This window comes from Gossypium hirsutum, chromosome A07 (genome assembly GCF_007990345.1).
Source record: "Gossypium hirsutum isolate 1008001.06 chromosome A07, Gossypium_hirsutum_v2.1, whole genome shotgun sequence".
Classification (NCBI taxonomy): domain Eukaryota; kingdom Viridiplantae; phylum Streptophyta; class Magnoliopsida; order Malvales; family Malvaceae; genus Gossypium; species Gossypium hirsutum.
In genome coordinates this window covers 9,957,394-9,979,632 of record NC_053430.1, presented here as the reverse complement: position 1 = coordinate 9,979,632, position 22,239 = coordinate 9,957,394, and the positions used below count along the sequence as shown (strand labels likewise).

Here is a 22,239-nt window from a genome sequence, read left to right as displayed (position 1 = left end):
ACTACGTAAACTACCAAATTTTGTCTCAATTTATTAAAAAAATAATACCAATTAAGAATGTAACACATGACATATGATTATTAGATGCATATATTTTCTTGATAAAATGAAACAGAATTAATAATTTAAGTACTACCATTTACCAAAAAAAAAACTTCTGAACACCAATTCAAATTTTAAAATATATTAAGTTGATGTAACTAAAAAAAGGATATATCCTCTCATATATTTCAAAATATTAACTAATGAAACTAATTATGTTGACAAAAATTGATTATGGAATTTTAAGCGTATAGATTCAAATTTTATTATGTATCAATTATATATTGGTTCTCCTTTAAATTTATTTGGTTAGTTAATTTGGGTAAAAATATTAAAATTTTATGTTAATTTCTTACAAAATGTTTGGTGAAAAGGCCTCTCTATGGAGCAAATTGATTTCTTTCAAAAAAAATGAAAAAGAAAAAGAACAAAGCAATTTAATCCCTATCAATTTTGAAAATGAATAACTTAAAATAATTAATCACGACTTTAGTATTTTTTCATCAATTGTATATAATTTTGATTGGTATAATAACAAATTTAGCACTCAAAATTCACATATTCTATCAATTTGATTCAGATTTACCATAAGGTATAAATGTTACAGGTTAAATTTGTTAAATCATGACCAAATTAACAGAACATGTAAACATTAATGGCTAAATTTGTTATCATATAAATCAAAATTATATACAATTCATAGATAACATTAACATCGTGATTAATTATCCTTAATTGTTCACTTTTAAAATTGACAAGAATTAAACCGCTACGATCATTCTAAGAATGACCAACTTGCTCAATATTGAAATTAAGAGGGAGCAAAGAAGATTTTTACCAAAAAGTTGTAACATAAACAAAGCAAGGAAAGCGGGGTAATATTGGTGGAAAGAGGGAAAAAGTGTGAAGATCGGCAACCGTCGAGGCTAATAAGACCACCATTATAACAAACACCAAATGCCAAAACAAGAGCTTAAATAAATATGGCTTTTCGGCTTTTGCTTTTAATATGTTCCGCTTTCATATCTTCTTAAACAATACGTCGGTTGCTTATAAAAATAATTGGGGACTGATTAGTCGACGACTAAAGATTCTAAACTCAATCACTAAAACGAACTTCCTAACTATTTTATTAACTTATGTCATTTGTTTTTTTATTTGTACTCACAGCACGTAACCATGATCTACTCCCATCGTTTTTTCTTTTCTTTTTTTTTTTGTTAAAATTATAAACCAATCTTTTTTTACGGATTTGGATGTTAATATTTTATTTACTATTTGCATTTAAATATTCTTTATTTAAATTTTTTTTAAATAATGGGTTTGAATATTTGAAATTTCAAATCTATTTTTAAATTTCATTCTATTTTTTTCCAACATTAATCGCATTGTAGGTTCGTATCATATCTTTTTTTTTTGATAGAGTGCCTAGAAACTACCCATAGCCTCTTCCCACCCCTTGAACATGAGAATAATGCGCTTTAGCACATTTAAACTCACGTCCTCTTATACTAGCAATAATATCAATATCAATTAAATTAAGACTCAATCGATCATTTTAACCATTATTTTTTTATTACTTTAATAGATTAATATATTTAACAGAATGAAATATATAACAAGTTATATAATATATATCATATTTTTAAAGTAATGATACATATTCAAATTCAAAATTATAGAAATTATAAATATTCAATTTATTCTGATCCCTAAATCAAATCCCAATCGCCCTAGATTCAGGGTGACCCAAAGATAGTGCCATTAAACAAACATATTTATAAAAATTTGAGATAATGTCATTTTTGGTACTTGTGTTTTCATAAAATCTTCAATATAGTATTAATACTTCGAAAATATCTAATATGATACCTGAACTATCAAATTGTATATTATTTGGTACTTATACTTTCATAAAATGTCTAATATGATACCTGAACTATCAATTTGTATATTATTTGGTACTTATACTTTCATAAAATGTCTAATATAGTATTTGAACTATCAATTTGTATATTATTTGATACTTGTACTTTCATAAAATGTCTAATGTGACACTTATAATTTCAAAGAAATTTAATGTGATATCTAAAATATCAATATGTATATTATTATGGTATTTGAAGTTAACACATTTAGTAAATGTTAAACCAATCAATGAAGATTTGACATGTGAATTTTTTCCTGAATCATCATTCCACGTGAATAATATAACATTATGTAAAATAAAAAATAAAAAAAATGGAATAGAATTAAATTAAATTTTAAAAAATAACTAAACCTAAAAAAACATAAATAACTTTTAAAAAATCAATTTGTTTGGTTGAGATTTTCTTAAAAGGAGATTTAAAGAGCAAAATAGTATTAGGTTTAGCCTAGCAATTTTTAACTCAAACTTTCTTAAAAATTTTAAAAGCTTTAAATTTTCCAAAATTTCTCAAATTCATACAAGGTAAAGTTTCCTAAAATTTATGTCTCTTGTACAGGGCGAAGCTAGAATAAAATTTTAGGGGAGCCCAGATAAAATTTTAATTTTTTGTAGTATATATCTTTATAATTTGTAAAGGATTAAATCGAATTTTTATAATTTTAAGGGGGCAAAGTGTAATTTTACATTTACTAATTTAAAAATTTTAAAAAATTTTAAGGGCCAAAAGAGTAATTTTACATTTTAGGGGAGACCGGAGCCCATGCCAGCCCCTGGCTTCGCCCCTGCTCTTGTATGATTAATTGAGCTTGAATGAGAGGTTGAATAACTTGATTTTGATTATCATGAGATTTTTCAAATTTTGCATTTGAAATCTTTGGGTTCATTAAGTTAAGAAAGTAAAGTTTTGAAAGAAATTTTGAAGAAAATTAAGATCAAATTTCTACAATTAAGGTGTCATATGAAAGAAACTTGATTTCAAATGAGAAACTCTTTGGAGAATGATTTTAGCATTTACTTTAACGGAAAATATGACTTTTTACTTACATAAATTTAGTTTTGTTTTTTATTAACTATATGTGGTTTAGGTTTAATTATTTGTTTTTAAAAATTTAAATTTCGTTTAATCTTTTTGTTTTATTTAGTTTTTCACCTAAAGATATATTATCTATGTAGAATTGATGATTTAAAAAAAGAAAAGTTTCCACTTGTTGAATTTTAATTGGCTGGTTTAGAATTCACTAATGGTGTTGACTCCAATTACCATAATAATGTACAAATCTATAGTTAAGTTACCATATTAGATATTTTCAAAGTATAGGTATCTTATTGGACATTTTATGAAAGTATATGTACCAAATAATAAAAAAATTAATAGTTCAAGTATCACATTAAACATGTTATGAAAATATGGGTACAATATTTGATATTATCCCTAAAAATTTTATACTAAAAATAAATTACAGTTTGGTTGAATGGATAAAGTTAAGCTATTTTTTTGTCAAAAAGTTAAAGTTTTTTTTGTAAATTATAATGGCTTGTCTTTAAATTTCATTGTATGTTGATTTAAAATGTTTTTTTTAGATTTTATATGAAATATAAAAAGAAAAAAAACCACAAAAAATAGAGTAAACTATATTAGTAATTACCCCACTATGTTTTTTTTATAACCTAGCTATAAAAAGTTAAAAAATAGTCACTCAATTATGTTTTTTTTCTTTTTTGGTCTCTCAATTATGAAAAATTACAAAACGCTCATTCAACTATTTAATTTTATCTTTTTTAGTCACCTAATTATATTAGATTTTTCAGTGTTTCTATTTTTACGTCAACCAACTGGTGACCAAAAAAGGTAAAATTGAATAGTTAAATGATAATTTTGTAACTTTTCATAGTTAGATGATAAAAAAATATATAATAAGGTGATTACTAATATAGTTTACCCTAAAAATATTATTATTTTATAAAAAAGGATAGAGTTTTAACCATTACTTAATTAAGTTAGTATCTGGTTAATACGTGAGACTATATGTTATATATAATATAGACAATAAAATATTAAAAATTAAAATTAAAATTAAAATTGAATATGTAAGAAAATAATTTGAGTTCGGCGAAAGAATGAGTGGTTTGTAGGGGGTGTTGGCTGAATAATAAATAGGCAGGCACGTTCCATGGATAATATCCACATTTTAACTTGAAAGAGTTGAAGACTACTTTAGCTTCTACTCCTTTGTGCTCAGGATAAGGTCCATGCATCCATTAAATTTGGCTTTGATATAATATATAAAATAATTAAATAACATACCATCATAATAATTAGAATTGGATTGAATTGATTATGAGAAATAATTAGAACGAGAATCATTTAATATATCAATTTAAACAAGAGGATTGGATCGATTTTTGAACAAATCATTCAAAATTGATTAAATTGAGACAAAAAATTACTTGAACCAATATTTAAATTTCTTCAAATTTTTTTATAATTTTTAATAAATTATTTAATTGAAATTGGAACGATTTCCTTCTAAAAACATAAAAGCAAGGCATCAAATATACTATATAATATGCATCAATTAAATACGAGTTTGACCTCCCTTTTCTTTATATTTAATTTCTGGTTTAAGTTGGGATTATGTAAAATTAATCCCGATAGTTAATCAAATATTATTATTTTAATGGTAACGTAAATAATATATAAATATATAAATATAAAAACATTACCTTGTTGTTCCATTGTAATTCCAACTTTGACAACCGTAAGACAAGTAACCATGGAATTTGGTGGGATTCAAAGTTAGATTTGGATGGAGTTTAAGTATAATAACAACATCGTGTATATTTATTTAAACTTGGCTTAATTAAGTAAGGTAGTAATGGAATGAACAACTGAAAGAAAAAGGTTAAGGCAGTTTCTCTATCGACCTTATCATCATTGGCCGCCGATGGATTTTGAAATTTGAATTTTTATTTCCATTTTTCTAATATTATTTTATTAAGGATAAAGGGATCAAATTTGAGATTTCTTATACTCCATCCCTCTCAGGACATGTGGCAAGATAGAAGGACGCCCAAACAGTAAACCGAGAGGTCAGCCATAAGCCTTCCTTTCGAAGTAACCATCTAGATAAGTGCGAGTGATCTGTCACTCGAATCCCCTAACATTTATCGGGAATATGAAGTTCCTGGTCACCAAACACCGCATAGGCTTATTTGCCTTATTCCATCAAGCCAAACTGAATGACAAGGTCTATCCCATCACAGACATCCTCTTCCTATTGAAGACATCCCTCTACGTGTCCCGTAATGATGATTAAATGACAAGGTCTAACATGTTAACACCATCTTACACGTGACCCTTGCCTATAAATACCTCTAGGAACGATGAAGAAGGGATCAACTTTACCAAGCCTACACTTTGTCAACTTACCTTCAACTCTCAGCTTTTATACTCTCCTCACCTTCATTCTTCATAATATTCGGCTCTCAGCCCTGACTGGGTGAACTAACTTCTGTAGAACCACCACTCTCTTCTCCATACTCCCTCCTTGTTGCATCACAGTATCAACAATTTGTGTGGTAAACGTGGATAACATGGCTTCACAATCCCAAAGTGGCACCCTTACTGACCAAACCAACCAGTCAGATCAACTCCTCCACTCCATCCAACACTTTTATCCCACCCATTTCAAGAGTTTCCATTGGCTTGAATGCCACTCAAATTCTTTCCTCTTCCACCCTTGTAGAAACCCCTTTACAGTATACAAGCATCCTCCTCCCCACTTTGGAGTAGTTGGTGAAAGCTTTGAAAGATCCATTGGCTTCCAACCCTGTCATTCTCAATGCACTAATAGGAACTACCCCTTCAACTGCCTTGACTCCCCTAGTTTCGACAACAACTCAATAGTAGTCTAATGTAGCTCCCTTGGGCTTTTTGACAACATATCTTGTTGTTCGCAAGAGGTTGTAACTTGCCTCACAGCTACGCAACCTCCAACCATGATTCTTGTCCTAGTGGAACAAGGTTCTCACCAACAAGCATAAAATCCTCAACCCGATGACTCGGACACTTAAGAAAAGCTGCAACATTTGGAAGAGCAATTTTTTAGCAAGAATGCTGCTTCAAAATAAGTAGCTCACTGCTGAGTTAAGTCCCAATATGAGAAAAACTGAAACGTCAATAAAAAGAAAATCTAGAGAATATATAGATTTATCTCCCAAAACACATCATTTTGAAGAACAAAAGACATCCAATGGAAACTCGCCACTTGTTTCAAAAAGTTATTGTTCACAATTATCACAACTCCCAAGGAACATAGTCCTTAGAGTACATTCATGGAAAATCTGAAAGGTTTTGATATAATGTTTCACCACAAAACAAGACCACCATCTAGAGCTAACAGATAAAAACATCTCAAGGAAGGCCACTTTATAACCATTTCTTGACTTGAATGGGGGGAATATTGTTATATCTCTATCTGTGCCAGGACACGTGGCATGATGGAAGGAGCCTAAATAGTAAACCAATCACTAGTAAATCAGAATGACGTCTAAACAGTAAACCAACCACTAGCAAATCGAGAGGTTATCCATAAGTCTCCCTTCTAGAATGACTATCGAGACAAGTGCAAACCATCAGTCACCCGAGTCTCCTAAATTTCATCGGGAACACGAAGTTGTTGGTCACCAAACAACATGTGGGTTCAACAGCCTTATCCCATCAAGTCAATATAAGGTTATGTTGATTTATGTGCTACAAAACTTGTATATATTAAGCCATTAAGTTATAAATACTCCTCATTACAATTGGCTTTTGGTTAGGAGCTAAATATTTCCCATCTTAAAATTTTCATGTGTGCGATCTTTGTTCCAATTGCTCCACAACAATGCACAAAGATGAGTCATCATAGGAGGTTGAGAATGTACATTAATATGAGTCTTCTTATATTATTAAATATTGTTAAGCTATTAATCGGAGATTTAGTTATGACATTAATTGTCAATTATTATGAGATACATTTTCCAATATTAGAGGGAGAGAATAAAAAGTTGAATTAATAAAATGCTTGGAATGAATTATCATTATCTAACATCCTTGTACAAAGCAATGTGAACTAGAAGTTCAACAGATAATTTATTTTACAAATAAACTTCCAGATGCATTTACCAACCTGATTAGAATAATTAAATGTTATATACCAACTAGTGTTTTGATAGGAATTGAAGTCCCAGTAGGACAACTTATTAAAGTAAATGACAATAATGCATGCTTGAAGCATAGTAGATTGATTGGTTCCAAAAATAAAAATCCTCACAAAAAGAGAGGAGCAAAAATTCAAGATAGTCATATAGTGGAGAAGAGGGCTCCTGAAGAGATCCACGACATAACTAATTATAAAGTTCAAGAAAAAATTTAGGTACCTGAAAGTGAAAATAAAAATGATGAAATTAAAGAGATCTCGATAAGTTATGTTAATATGAGAAAATATGGAATTAAAATGAGAAAATTGTTGATAATGTTCTTGCTTATAATGTTGTTATTGAAATTGTTGGAAAATCCAGTTAAGAAAATGGTTTTTAGTTACAATGAAAGTTTAGAATTTTGAAAATCGAGTCGGTTTGTAATATTTATAGCAATAAGTTTTTTACCAAATAGTACTTGTGCTTTGTGCGACATGGATTAGAGTCGATCCTGGCTTTCAAGCGAACAACCTTCTCAACTATCTTTGTGCCTCGAATTGCGCTGAGTGTGGGCTTGAGCAACATGAACCAACATAAAACAAGAATCAATTTTATTATTTTCAGTAGGAAAGTAACTCCCTCTATAGAAACTGATAAGTATCATAATTCCTAGAAAGTATAATTTATTCCTAATTAATAAATTATCATTATTTTCTGGCAGAATAACGATGAAAATTTATAATTTCAGGTCAATTGTTGTCATCTATTTATAGGGAGAGATAAAAAAATCCTGGTTGAATGAGACTTAAATAAATATTATTATTTAAATCGAAAGTACTCCCCTAGTTTAACTAGGGGAGAGGTGGGCAACACACCCTAGTTAATAACACTAGTGTTGTTGCCCCTCACTTGTTTATGAGAGGAATTTGTGCCTCTCATGCATTGGGTCTATTTATATATGCTTACTGAAATTTTGACCCAACACTTTATAATTTAATTCAACACAATATTTGTTTTCTATTTTTTAAAATAAAATATTATTAATTTATTTTAATTAATTAAATTAAATAAATTAATTACTAATTAAATAATTTTCTCAAGCCAACTCTAATTCCATTAAAATTATGACGACTTGACCATAAAAGAATCTATGAGAAAATATATTTAATTTCCTTATTCAACATTTTCATAATGACTAATTAATTTAATTTAATTTTCGAATTTCAATTATTTAATTATAATTAATTAAATAATAAATTTAAAAAACTTAAATTAATTTTTAAGTCATTTTTGTATTTAGCGAGAAAATGTATTCATTTGTGAATATGACCCATTTCTCTTACTTCATCATTTCCATTTATTTTTATCGATTTGGTTCTATATGCAATTCATTTATGGTTTGAATGAGCTAGCGTGGGACCCATTGGACATATATAATTAAGGCTAAAATAATTTATAATTAAGTTCCAACTTTTCACATGTTAAATATAAATTATAATATTCTTTTGTAGTGGATGCAAACCTTTAGATATCTTATTAGTCTGGTAGTTCATAAAAGACTTGGTATGCATCTAATGTTTGTTGTTACAACCTATATATGAATCATTATACAGTAAAGTTTATATTAAAATCTTGAAGAATTTAGAATGATGGAAGCATATAGAAATTCTCGAAAAATTATTCAATACCTTTGCATAAATTGTAACACCCTAAACCCGTATTTGTCGTCGAAACAGGGTTACGAAGCATTACCAGACTTACAACTCAATCAATCGAACATTCATAAACATTCCTCATTCAATTAAAATTTGCATTAATAAACATTCATATAATCTCAATTACAAGCCCTCAAGACCCAAAATGATCATTAAAATTAGTTCGGGTTTAAACCGGATACTTAGGAAATTTTTCGGAAAACATGTAAATTTTTCAAAGGACCAGAGGACATATGCCCTTGTGGCCAGGCCGTGTGGACATTCGATGTGAGGCACACGGCCCGTGCCCTAGACCGTGTCCATACCGGTGTAACTCTCTGACTTGGGTCACACGGCCAACTACAGGCCCGTGTGTTAGGCCGTTTGAACAATATAAAATTCACAATTTAGGTGCAGAGGCCACACGGCCAAGTCACACGCCCATGTCATTGCCCGTGTGAAACTACCTGAGTATTCTATTTCTACATTCTAAGGATACAGAGGACACACGGCCAAACCACACTCCAGTGTGCATGACCATGTGTCACACACAGTTGAGACACACGTCTGTGTGGACAAAAATAGGCTATTTTCCAAGCATTATTTCTCATCCAATTAGATACCAACCTAATTTCAACTATATGCATAAGACCATGAAATAATAGATATTCAAACCAATCCAAAAATAGATTTAAAACATGTATTATCATCATATACAACATTAAATTTGCTAAATGCACATTCTTCATTTATCATTCATATTCAACTCATTTAAGCAAACATCACTTTTGACATGGTATAAAATGACAACAAGTATTTACAATTATAAACACTTGCAAAAAAAAAAAAGACTTTAGTGTTCATTAAACAAAAAGGACACTATCATTAAATTGCATCCTAAGTACATGCCAAAACACAAAAAAAAGAAGAAACGTCACCAACTTTGAGTATGGAATTCTCATTAGATGCCGAGTCCAATTCTACTATATATATATCTAACCTGCAACATGTAAATCAAATTATCATTAATAGGTTCCATTATTAGATAAACAACCTCTCTTAATATGAAATTTTAACTTAGTCAAATAAGATTTCAATTCTCTTAATAATTCAGGTAACTTTATCATGAAATCAATTAACGATGTGGCACCCAGTGCCTAGCGGTAAACTGCAAAAAGGGGTTGCGCCTAGCGCTAGCCGGATTAACAAACAGTAATGAAGATGAGCCTAACTCTAGTTGGATTAACCAACAATATTTGCACCCAGTGCTAGTTGGATATATCGACGATAATAATTATGAGCTCAGCTCTAGTTGGATAAACCAGCGATAATTGCACCCAACACTAGTAGGATTAGCCGACAGTTATGTGCCCAGCACTAGTCAGACAAGTTGACAAAGGTTGCGCCTAGCGCTAGTCGAACACATTGATGATTATACCATTGTTTACTTTAGCGTTTTTCATCACTTATTTTCTTAACTATTATTCAACAACACAGATACATTTTATATCATAAACAAATTTAACATTTCTTAATCTAAATAGTAATTAGAAGTAAAATCAAGTTCGAGTCTACGAACTTACCTTAACAAAATAGTCGTATTTGTGAGGCCGATAGCTACTCTGTTACCTTCGTTTTTTCTCGATTCACGTCTGATTGATTTGTTCCTTAACAAAGTTCATAATTTCATTCAATCAATGTTATTCCATCAATTTAATAATTACATTTATACAATCACATTATTCTACTATTATTATAAACATTGTCCCAACATTTAATCACTTGTTGAATTTGATCCTTAATACCAACATAGAATTTAACCACATTCAATCATCCCCATTTACATTTAACTTAAAAGTATTCCAACCAAATTTAACCCATCCAAATCAATCCACTATTTTTTTACCAAAAATCTTAACTATTTAACTATGTCTCTTTGAGTTTACTACATTTAAATCTCTAGGGACTATTACCAATAAAATCACTCACAATATGACCAACTTTGTGACACCCCTAATTTGACCCTAGTCGGAAAGTGGTTTCGGGACCACAAAATCGACTCACAAAAATAATTAATTGTTATATTATATGCTTATTATTTGTGAATAAGTATGTGTAAAAATTTCATGTTTTAATTTTGTCATTTGGATGTGAAATTAGCTAAAAAGGACATATTTGAGAAACTTTAAAAATATGATAGGCAAATGTCCAAGTGATTGAAATGTTAAATTACTAAAGTTGTGGACTTGCATGTCAAATGGCCCACTTTTAACATTAGTGGATGATAATGATGTTATGATTTTGGCATTATGTGTATATTATATTTAGTAAATAATATTTAATAGTTTATAATTTGAAAACATGAATTAAATAAAAAAGAATGGTGATAAAAACAAAGAAACTTTTCTCTTTGTTTTCTCTTATTGCCGTAACTAAGCAAGAAAGAAAGGAAAGAACACCAAAGGCACTCGGTCACTTGGTGTTGGGAATTAAGGTGAGATTTCATGTATTTTATTTTTAATTTTTGCGAAATGTTGTTAGTTTTGAAGCTCACAACATGACCCATATGTTAATTTTTGTGAATTTATTTCATAAAGCATTCGGTCATGGCTTCAAGGATTAGATTGTGGATGTTTTGATGATAAGTGTTTATGGATGAGGATAGACTAATTAAATTTGCTATGAGGGGCAAGTTTGAGTAAAATTTCATTCGGTTATTAAAGTGCAAAGTAAGGTTGTGCCAAGTTCTTGGAAATTATATTTTAAATGTTAGATTGTAATTATACGGATGCCGAATGAGGAATTGAATGGGGAGTTGAACTAAATTATTGTTTATTAAAATATTGATGCATTCGGCCGTGAATTTGCAATATGTTATAAATTGAGTGTTAATTGCCTTGATGAATAAAAAGGTGGTTAAATGAGTGCATGTGGTTTTAGCAATTTTGTTAAGTGAGGTTATAGGTGATTAAAATGAGCAAATAGTATGCGAAAATTAAAGTGAAGTATGAAACTTGTGCTTAATTGTGGAATGCTATAATTAAATTGCTAATATATGTTTATATACTTGCCGAATTTGAATTAAGGTGAAAGACGAGGTAAAGAATGAGTTTGAGTTGAAAATTTATAATTGTAATTAAATTGATAGCATATATTTATATATTAGCCGAATATGTGCTAAAATGAGAAATAAAATGAAGGATTAAGTTTGAATATTTATTTGAGTGGTCTCAAGTATTGAAGCAAGCCCATGGCAAGATCTAGTTAATGGAAAAAGATGACATTCGGCCAAGGAAGTTTTGTGATAGTATTTTTTTTGGCTAAGGATGCTTTGTATGTTATGCATGATGTGTTTAATGTCTTGATGAACAAGTAGTCATTAAATGAGGCTAAGCTTGTGAAATTATGAGTTTGGATGAATATATATATGTATTCGGCAATGTGTAAAATATTGATTGTTTTAAATGGTTCGTAGTTAAGTGGAAATGGAAGCTTGATAAAAAAAAATTCTGTTAAGGATGAGTAAGAGGTAAGTGCATTCGGCCATTAAACATGTGCTTAATTGTTGATGAATGGTTGTAAAGAAAATACATATAGGTCAAATATAGCCTTGGATAAGAAGATTTTTATGTATTGAATTTGTAACATGGTTATGCCGATTGTGAACATGTGATAAAGAATTATTCAAATGGTTGTTTAAATAATATTCAGTTTATTAGTATATGTATAATTAGTTAAAGTGTAAACTTTGTATATGTATTAAAGGTTTTTATGTGATATTCGGCCTTGGGAAATCTAAGCTTAAAAAGGTTTGAATGTTAATTGGGTTGTCTCTTTAATTGCCGAATGTGCTAAAAGCTAATGCATGATTTAGTTTAATCGATGTAATGATACAAATTATGATATTTACTTGTGGTTTTGAAGTATAGAAAATTTGTTAAGTTGATTAAGTGGTTGCCGAATGTCAAATTTAGGTAAGGAAATGTGTACAAATAATATTTGTATGGATAATTGGTTTAAAGGGGTCGGCATTATACATTGTTGATATGGTGTTATTAATGTAAAGCACTTTAGTATAGACGTATATACATATGGTCACTTAGAACTTATTGAGATGGCCGAATAAGGCTAACGACGAGTATGCTTTGATTTTCTATAATACTTAGTAATTTGTTTAAGGTGATTAAAGATGTGTACGATTATTTTATATTGAGCTAAAAGTAGTTATATGGCCTATTAAATTTCTTGTGGTATTCGGCCATAAGCAAGCACAATGGGATTTTAATAAGTTAATTTGTTTTAGATTAAGCTCAAGAGCTTAAGGAGCCTAATTCGGATAGGGGAAAAGCTAAACTAACCAAATAGCCGATCCGTAGTCGTTCGACGACATTCGAGGTAAGTCTCTAAGTAATTAAACCTATTTTGAGTTTTGATTAATGGATACTATTATAGAAATGGCTAAATTGAAAAATATGATGTGGCCATGATATGTTCTAAGGCCGAATGGAAAATTTTACGTATTTGAATCAATTTACTAATGTGATTTTGTACCTAAGACGAAATAAAATGACAAGGCGTAATATCTAGCTTAAGATCGAATGGCCAATGTGATGAATGTGAAAGTGTGTATATGTGATAAGGCCGAATGGCCAATGTGATGAATGTGAAAGTGCATACATGAGATAAGGCCGAATGGTTAATGTGATATATGTGTAATTGAATATGTGATAAGGCCGAATGACCAATTGTGAAAAGTGTGCAATATTAGATATTTAATGAGGCCAAAGTTAGTAAAAATATAAATATATATTAAATGAATTGTGCTGAGATTGTATCCGGGTTAGAGACCCGCTGGCTTCATGCTGGGATTGTATCCGGGTTTAAAGTCCCGCAGGCTTAATGCTGGTGAATTAAGTAAGATTATGATCTTGAATGTTCGCAGTGAGCTACCATCAAGTAAGTACTATACATTTAAGATGTTCAGATACATATTACCTCCTCATTTGTAAGTTTACCTCAAAGTGAATCACTAGCATTCAAGAAAAACGTATATGTGATTGATTATTATATTGCGAAAATGAGGATGACCTAATCAGTCTTGGTATGCTTGTATAATGTAGTATATACTAAGCTTTCATGTATGTACTCGTGTACATTCGGCCAACAATTCGGTGAATTATTAATATTAAAGAACGATACATCTGTGGGAATGATTATTATATCTTTGAATAAGGGAATAATCTATTCGGTCAATGGTTGTTAGTATGAAAAAGTATTTGATTTAAATTTATCGTATGAGCTTTAAGTAAAGAAAAGTATGTGCTGAGATTTATATATGTAATTGTGCATATTCGGCCAAAAAAGCCTTATAAATTGAGAATAAATTGTATTCAGCTAGATGTACAAATGCAAGGGAAGGATTGTATTTTGTCAACCTATGTATATGTGATAAGGTTTATGTTTGGTTCTTTGCGTACCCATACTGTAATTCAATACATGCCACGTTGAAATACTCGAAAGTTTTAATGCGATTATGAAATAAGGAATTAAGTTTATATATATATATATATATATTCATGTATGTGCATGAAACGAGTACGTTCGAGCAAGTGATTATGATTATTGAAAGAGTATATGTTATGCTAAATGAGTAGTGACTCTATGAATCTATTCATGAGAGATTATGATATTACTATGTGCTTCTAAATATGGAAACTAAACGTGGTAAAAGTATTATGTTTTAGTTTGATTGATTGAATTAGAAGTAGATATGAGGTTTCTAGATGCGAAAGACTATGTGAACCAAATTTGGAAGAAATAGATAAACTATATATGTGTGCATGAGGTTTGAACTATTTGACGGAATGGTGAGATCTCTTGATATTGTTAAAAGGGGTTTCTGCAAGGTTTAAGACGATGAGGCTTAGTAATGAAACGACAGTTAGAGATGTTCAGTACATTAAGTTGACCAAGTATGTATCAGGTACTTGTATGTGATTTTCAATTCGGATTAGATCAAGAGTATACAAAGCGATGCATATGTGAATAAGTGTATGAATGCAAATGTGACCACAGTCCATGTGACTATGATACATTTGGCCAATGTGTTATGCCATAAGAATGTATTCGATTAAACTATAATAGAGGCATTTAGATTGGAGTGTAATTATGAGCTAAGTGTGCCTTGTGAGCATACGAATATTTGACCATTTTGGTCATTATCATGAAATACTTTGTGGTAACTAAATGATGTGGTTATTGAAATTATAGTTCGTTATGGAGCTCTAGAGCGACTTCATTGATTAGAAAAAAATCGAGTGATAAATGATAATTGAATTTGATTCTGCAAAATTATCGTTTTACTTAAGATTACTAAGCTTATGTAAGCTTACTCCGTTTGTCTTTTGTCTTTGTTTTATAGATTGTGGACTCTGATTACCAGCTCGGGGATCGTCAGCACTTCATCACACTATCTACTATTATGGAAACCTTGTGATTTGGATTTAGCTTATGGCATGTATAGGATAGATTATACTAGAATGATATCATAATTATTGTTTATAAGCCATGCGAATATGGCATCCTTTGGAAGTCTACTTTTATAAGTTATAAGTTTGATCTTTGTTTGTGTTTAGAAATTTAATTAAATGAATAATCTTTATTCACGAAAAAAAAATGTTCAAAATTTTACTGTTTTGATCTGCTTCCAAATTTTCTGGTAACGCCTCGTCCTATTCCGGCGACGGTTACGGGATAGGGGTGTTACAAACTTAGTCTACAAAATTTATACTCAAATCTTCATATAAAAAACATTTATTATTCAACAAAATAACCTCAAACCTTCACTTTTCTCATCCATGGCAACTCTCAAAATCTCTATTCACTCACAAAATTTCCACATGGGTAAACTCACTCATAACATTATACCTTCAAAAACATAACTTGATGCAAAAATAACCAAAACTTACAATTTTACACAAATATTAAACCCCCATGGCTGAGCACATTTTTGCTTTTATTCCTCAAATATTCGGCAGCAAAATGAATTGAAAACTTTTACCCTACTTTTCTCCTTATTTTCACCTACTCTCCCTTTATTTCTATTATTATTATTATATTCATTACTTTATTTTCTTTCCTTTTATTTATTATTTCTTTTACACACATATATAAATATTAGCTATCCTATTATAATTATTAGTGATATCATCCATAGGTCAAATTAGTTTCATACATATCCACTAACTCTCTTTGTCTAACATAAAAATTAGATTATTTACTCAATTAGTCCTTGTAGTTATTTCTTTCTCATAATTAATTTAGTCCCTATCAATTAGAATTACTACTTTACTATTAAATTAACTTATAAAAAGAACTCCAATCATTATAATATTAAACAATATATATATTTTAAAAACCCGACACACTAAGGTGGGGTCCCAGGAGTATGTTTTTCAACAACCCCGACTTTCGGGTCGTTACATAAATATTTATTGATTTGGTTTGGACATATATGTATTGTTATACTATACGTTGATAATGGCAATAGGAATGATCGCAAAGCAATAAAAAAGAAAAATAATAACACAACTTTTACGTGGAAAACCCTTATCGGGAAAAATCACAAGTAGAGGAGGAGAAATTCACTAATGTTGAAAAATAATAATACAAGAAGTTTTCAGCTACGCGTAATTTTTAAGGTTAAACGAACTTTTTTTTAATCAACGTCTGTATTGCGAGTAGTGGTGGAATTCAGCCTTCGGACTTTTGCCCCCACAAATCCCTAATTTTGCATTTTTATTTTATTTCTTTAACAAGCAAGTCGCACCTTGAACTTTTCACGCCAATCAAACGGGATTTGGATCACATAGCTCTAACATGTATTATTATAGAAAGACTATGTTCAAAGTTTGCTATGATTAATTAATTATTGTTAGAACTCCTAAAGAGATAAAAATATATTTCACAAGATTCTTTCTCATTCATGACTTCTAAAAGAATGACGATTCACACATTTAGCAAATTCGTTCAAGTGATCATTTGAACAACTAGTATTCAAGATTGAATATAGAGAATGTGATATATTATGGGATATTGTCATGAGGGGAAGTAAATACACGTTGTACTCTTTTTCCCCTTAACCAAAGTTTTGCTCCATTGGGCTTTCTTGATAAAGTTTCTAAAGAACCAGCATGATATGCATATTATAGATATTTAAATTCTTTTTTCTTCACAAAAATTTTTTTCCCGCAAATTTTTTTTTTATCTTAATCAAGTTTTAACAAGTCACATTATCTATTTATAGATATCCGAAAGAGTGTTTAAATATTTTATTATTATGAAGTGGATGTCTATTAAGATAATAAGTTTGACATACTTTAGGACTCTAATGTTTATTAGAAGTAGAATTTTATTTCATTTATATTTTTTATATCTATAAATATAGGTTTGAAAAAAACACTGTAAATAAATCTATTTCTCTTGTTGTATACTCTATTCTTTATTTTATAACAAAAAGTCTTTTAAAATTGTATTTTAATTTTTTATTTCCAAAAATTATATAATTAATACATGTGACTAATAATAACAACTAATAGAGAGTAAGCTAAAAATCCAAGGAAACCAAAGGCATAGGTAGTGCGGCTGATATATCATAGAAAAGAATCCAATCTAAAACATGGAAACTTGAGGCTCAATGTGGACGACCTTGAACCTAAATTAGATTTGGGCTGTACTTGTGGCCTGAAAGTTGGAGCAGCGGGCATTGGAGTTGAAATCGCGGCACATTTTCAGCAAATTCAATATAGTACCTAAATAAAATGTTTAAAATTCGATTTAATTCTTAAAAATGAAATGAAAAATCAAATTTGGTCTTAGAATTAAATAAATAAAAAATTCAGTTGAATCTAATATAAAAGTCGAATATTGTCAAATTCGAAATTCAATCATCCAAGTGGTTATAGTTACCTCTAGTTTAGGGGTGTATCAACAAAACAGTATGTCATGCTTCTCCACACTCATGAGATATAAAATTTTGAAAAATAAATTTCTGCTCCACGTATTAAAAGCTTGTTCATGCCAATACTATGCTTGTGAGAGGCTTTTAAAATTATGTTGGTGCCAGACTTTCAAAAATTCGTGCTCATGCCAGGATCTTAAAAACTTAAGCTCATGCAAGTCTTTCAAAACTTGTGTTCATGCCAAAGGGCCCCTTGGACTTTTCTTTGGAAAAGTACAACTAATCAAGATTTTTTTCAAAAAGAAAATCCCTAGAAATGACAAGTAAACACTAATTTTAGATATTTTTCAGATTTTTCATTAAAGTGGATATGTGGATAACTTTTTTCAATACGATTTTGAAGAATTGTTCACTTTTTTTAATAAAATATGAGAGGCCGAAAAATAGATTTCTTAAAAATTGAAAGTGAATAAATTTTCACGAAAATGTTCCCACAAGAAATGTTTCTAAAAAGTAGGGAAATATATCAAAATTTACTAGAAATAATAACAAAATAAAAAATAAAAGTTGTGAGAATGTAAAAGTTTTGCCCCAAATTGAAAGTTTTCATCCAATAAACTTCCTTCTTGTATATTTAGAGCCAAGTTAAATTAGTTAGAAATGAAGGCTTTAACAAAAAGATTTCATTTGATGCGTCTTGCTTCTAATAATTCGGTCAGCAAATAAAATAATCCTTATGGATCACTAATTAATTTTCATGGTTTGTATCAACTTTCATGTTATATGGCTCTTCTCAAGTTCTTTATCCTCACAAGCTAGGGACTTCTCTTCTTTTCATCTTATTGTTGTCACCTTTTGTTGCAACAAATTTTCATATACATTTTTAAAGGAGAGAGACTGACTTACAGTAGTGTTCGTGACATGCTTTTACAACTCTTTGTACTATTAATATTTGAAAATTTCAAATATTTATTAATATAATTATACTTATCATGCATATACAATTTTTTCTATTTTGTCAATCTAAAATATTGTCTATATCAATATATATTTTTAATGCTTGAATTTCTTTTTACCTAAATCAAATGGATACAAAATTTTAATTTACTCCAAACATAAAATACATTATCTACAAGAATGGGCATGAATTATGAAGGCTAGACTCTTCAAATATTATTAGTACAAAGAATTATGAAAGTGTCAGTTTTATACAGGTGTAAGTGAATCCTCCCATTTTGAAATTTTAAACTTTTTTTAGTTCACAAATACATTTTTTATTTTTTAAAAAATTGAACAACACATTTAATAAATAAAAATAAAAATTTTTCTTCAATAATGAAAACATAAACTATGTTTGGTATCTATTTTCCTATAATATAAATATGATAAATAAAATAAAAATTTCTTACATTTATATAATTTTGAACTAAGGTAACTGTGTTTTGCTATTTAAAAGTAGGTTTTTTTTTACCTTTATATGAGTTTGATTTAAAAGCTCAATAAATAAAAAATATTTAGTTTTTAACTTTTTTTTCTTTTTATAAAACATTTTTAGTGAGAACAATGAAATCTAATTTACACGTATTTTAATTTCTGTTTAAAAAATTATTTTTAAAATTTTAAACTAAATTGTTTTATTTTTTATTTAAAAAATAAAAAAATGGTCTCTAGTTTCTGAAACCAAACTGAGCTTTATATTTTAATTATTTATATAAATAAATAAAAAAATAAAACTTGGTTGTTCAATTATTTAATAAAATATTTGAAGCAAAAGACATCGTGAATCCGTACAAAAGAATGAAAGGATTTAGATGGTTGATGCCCCTTTTCTTTAACTAATTGTACAAATAAATTTATTAAATTGCTACAATTCAATTGAAAACTCTTTCTCGGTTTTCAACGAATCTCTTACTTTGGCATTGTTGTAATAAAAATTATGGTAAAATTTTAAGGAAAATTTCCATATTTCAAGACATTATTTATAAGTCCACTCTCAAACTAGTTGAGTAACAAACCCAAATTTTCAACTTATAAAAAAAGTCAATCTATTTGAAGGATAATTGCAACAAATAAATTCTAAGTTTGAAAAAATTGATTCAACTTTTATTAAATAGTTTTGGCAAAAGTGATGTCTTGATACTCTATTATCTATTATCACATTTCTTGCTTTATTTTAGAGTTATGTATCTTTTAGAGGTTAATTTGAGCCCATAGCTTAACTTCATCTATCGAGTAATTTCCAACTAATCTCATTCACTTTTCAACATTTTAACAGAAAGGTGTAATGATTTTTTTGCCCTTAACTTTATAAAAAAATTATTTTTTTAGCAAACAAAATCATGTAAAGATACATGTAATACCCTAAAAATTTAGGTGTTGTAAATTCCTTGAGGCATAATAATAAATTTAGCCCTGAATGTTTACATTTTTTTTTATCAATTTGACCATTATTTTTGAGTTAAATTTGGCCTTTAATCTTTCAAAAAGGAGTCAATTTATTTATTTTTTAACAAAAATGTTGACTAAAACATTAATTTTTAAAGTTGTTGGCGTGACAAATCACATGACAGTCCATGTGCACATCATGCTAACATAACATCATTTGTCTTATATGTCACGTGAACAAATAATTCAAAAATTATAAAAATAAAATAAATAAAAACAAAAATTTCATAAAAATTCCAAAAATTAGCATGGAATGCATGTGAATTGTTATGCAGACTACTATGTTTTAAAATTTAACATTTTGATTAGCATTCTTGTTAAAAAATATTATGTTGACTATTTTTCAAAAAGTTGATGTCAAAATTGACACTTTTTAAGAGGTTAAAGGCCAAATTTAGCTAAAAAAAATTAAGGGCCGAATTGACAAAAAATGTAAAAAAATAAGAGCTAAATTTGACATTATGTCATCCCCTAAAAAGTAGATAATTGTTTTTGTTAATTAAAAATTCATGGAGTAGAAATAAACAGTTAAGGAATTAAAGGTGATAAAAGGATATTGTTAATTAATTTGTTGAAGCAAAGAATTACAACTGCATTTAACATTGCGCATGACTTACCTTATTTAGAATAGACAAACTTTTGAAACAAAGCATTTGGGGCATGATGGGTGAAAATAAAGTGGCAAAAGTGGGAAATGATTCTTAAGCAACATAGTTTAACATTGGGTGTGCCGCCGTATGTGTTTGTAGTATTGTTTGGATCTCATGCAAGGAGCCAAATTGTACTAAATTATTATCATGAAATCATAGAAAAGGTTTGTTATTTAATGTTAAAAAAAAATAGATATCATTTGAACAAACATAATTAGATATTATGTAGCTTAATTTCCTAATTGTGTTTTGTTTTCTTATTTAAATTTTATACTCAAAAAATAGGGATTGCTACATAACCTACATAGATTGTTACCCTGAAATCCTTGAATTTTATATCAACTAGAAAAGTGAAGATCTGTTGAATATATATTATTTAAAATATGCTATAAATTAATTTCTATACTTTTAAATTTTTGAAATTTAATCTACTTTTCTCAAAATTACCTCCGAGGAGTTGCATTACTATTCAATGATAGTAAACTTTATTTTTATTATGTGTGAGATTCAACAGGGTTTTGATTTATGATGATTTGTGATAAAACATGATTCTCAAAAATTATTCGATTTAATTTATATATTATTATGTTTTATTTTCATAATCATTAGTCTTAAAAAATAAAAATAAATTATAAGGTAATTATATAATATAATTGAGTGATACATACAATTAGTATATGCATCGCAAGGGTGTAGCTAGTCGCTAGACCCCTAAATGGAAAATTTTCTATTTAAGTCTTTTTAAAATTTAAAAATTTTTATATTAGTAAAAGTAAAATTACACTTTGACCCCTTCTAAAAATAATAAAAATTTGATTTAATCTTTTAAAAATTATAATGATATAGGTTATTAAAATGGTGGAATTACAATTTTACTAACGTAAAAATTATAATTTAATTTTGACACCTCCTAAAAATATTTTCTGGATTCGCCCTTAAATGAAAAGTTGAAAACTGAATTTTCTTTTATTTTAATTTTATGATTAAGAAATGGACTTCATAACCAATGCTTATATAAGTTTGTAGTTAGAAAGTCACTTAATACTTCTCCTTTCAATATATATTCCTTCCAACTTAAAACAGCTACTCTTTTAAGCTTAAAATCTTAAATAATTAATACCAATACCAATAATAATAATAATAATAATAAATGATTGTTATTATTTGAATTGTGAGGATATGAATCCTTCCTAACTAACCAACAGTCAAAACGACAGCGCACCAACCTCAACAGCTTGGGACCCATGGACCTAAGCCGAATCGTCGGTTCCAAACCCACCTCAACCTTGTCTTCCCTTATTACGTTAAATTCATTATAATTATGACACATAATAACAC

The 22,239-nt window shown here is 28.8% G+C and overlaps 1 long non-coding RNA gene across 1 annotated transcript; it reads left to right on the top strand.

Annotated features, from left to right (window-relative positions):
* The first annotated feature begins 11,284 nt into the window (after nt 1-11,284).
* On the top strand, nt 11,285-15,508 carry LOC107934223 (uncharacterized). Its single transcript, XR_001693830.2, has 3 exons — nt 11,285-11,341; nt 13,151-13,242; nt 15,269-15,508. It is a non-coding gene; the product is annotated as an uncharacterized lncRNA (long non-coding RNA).
* Nucleotides 15,509-22,239: the final 6,731 nt, after the last annotated feature.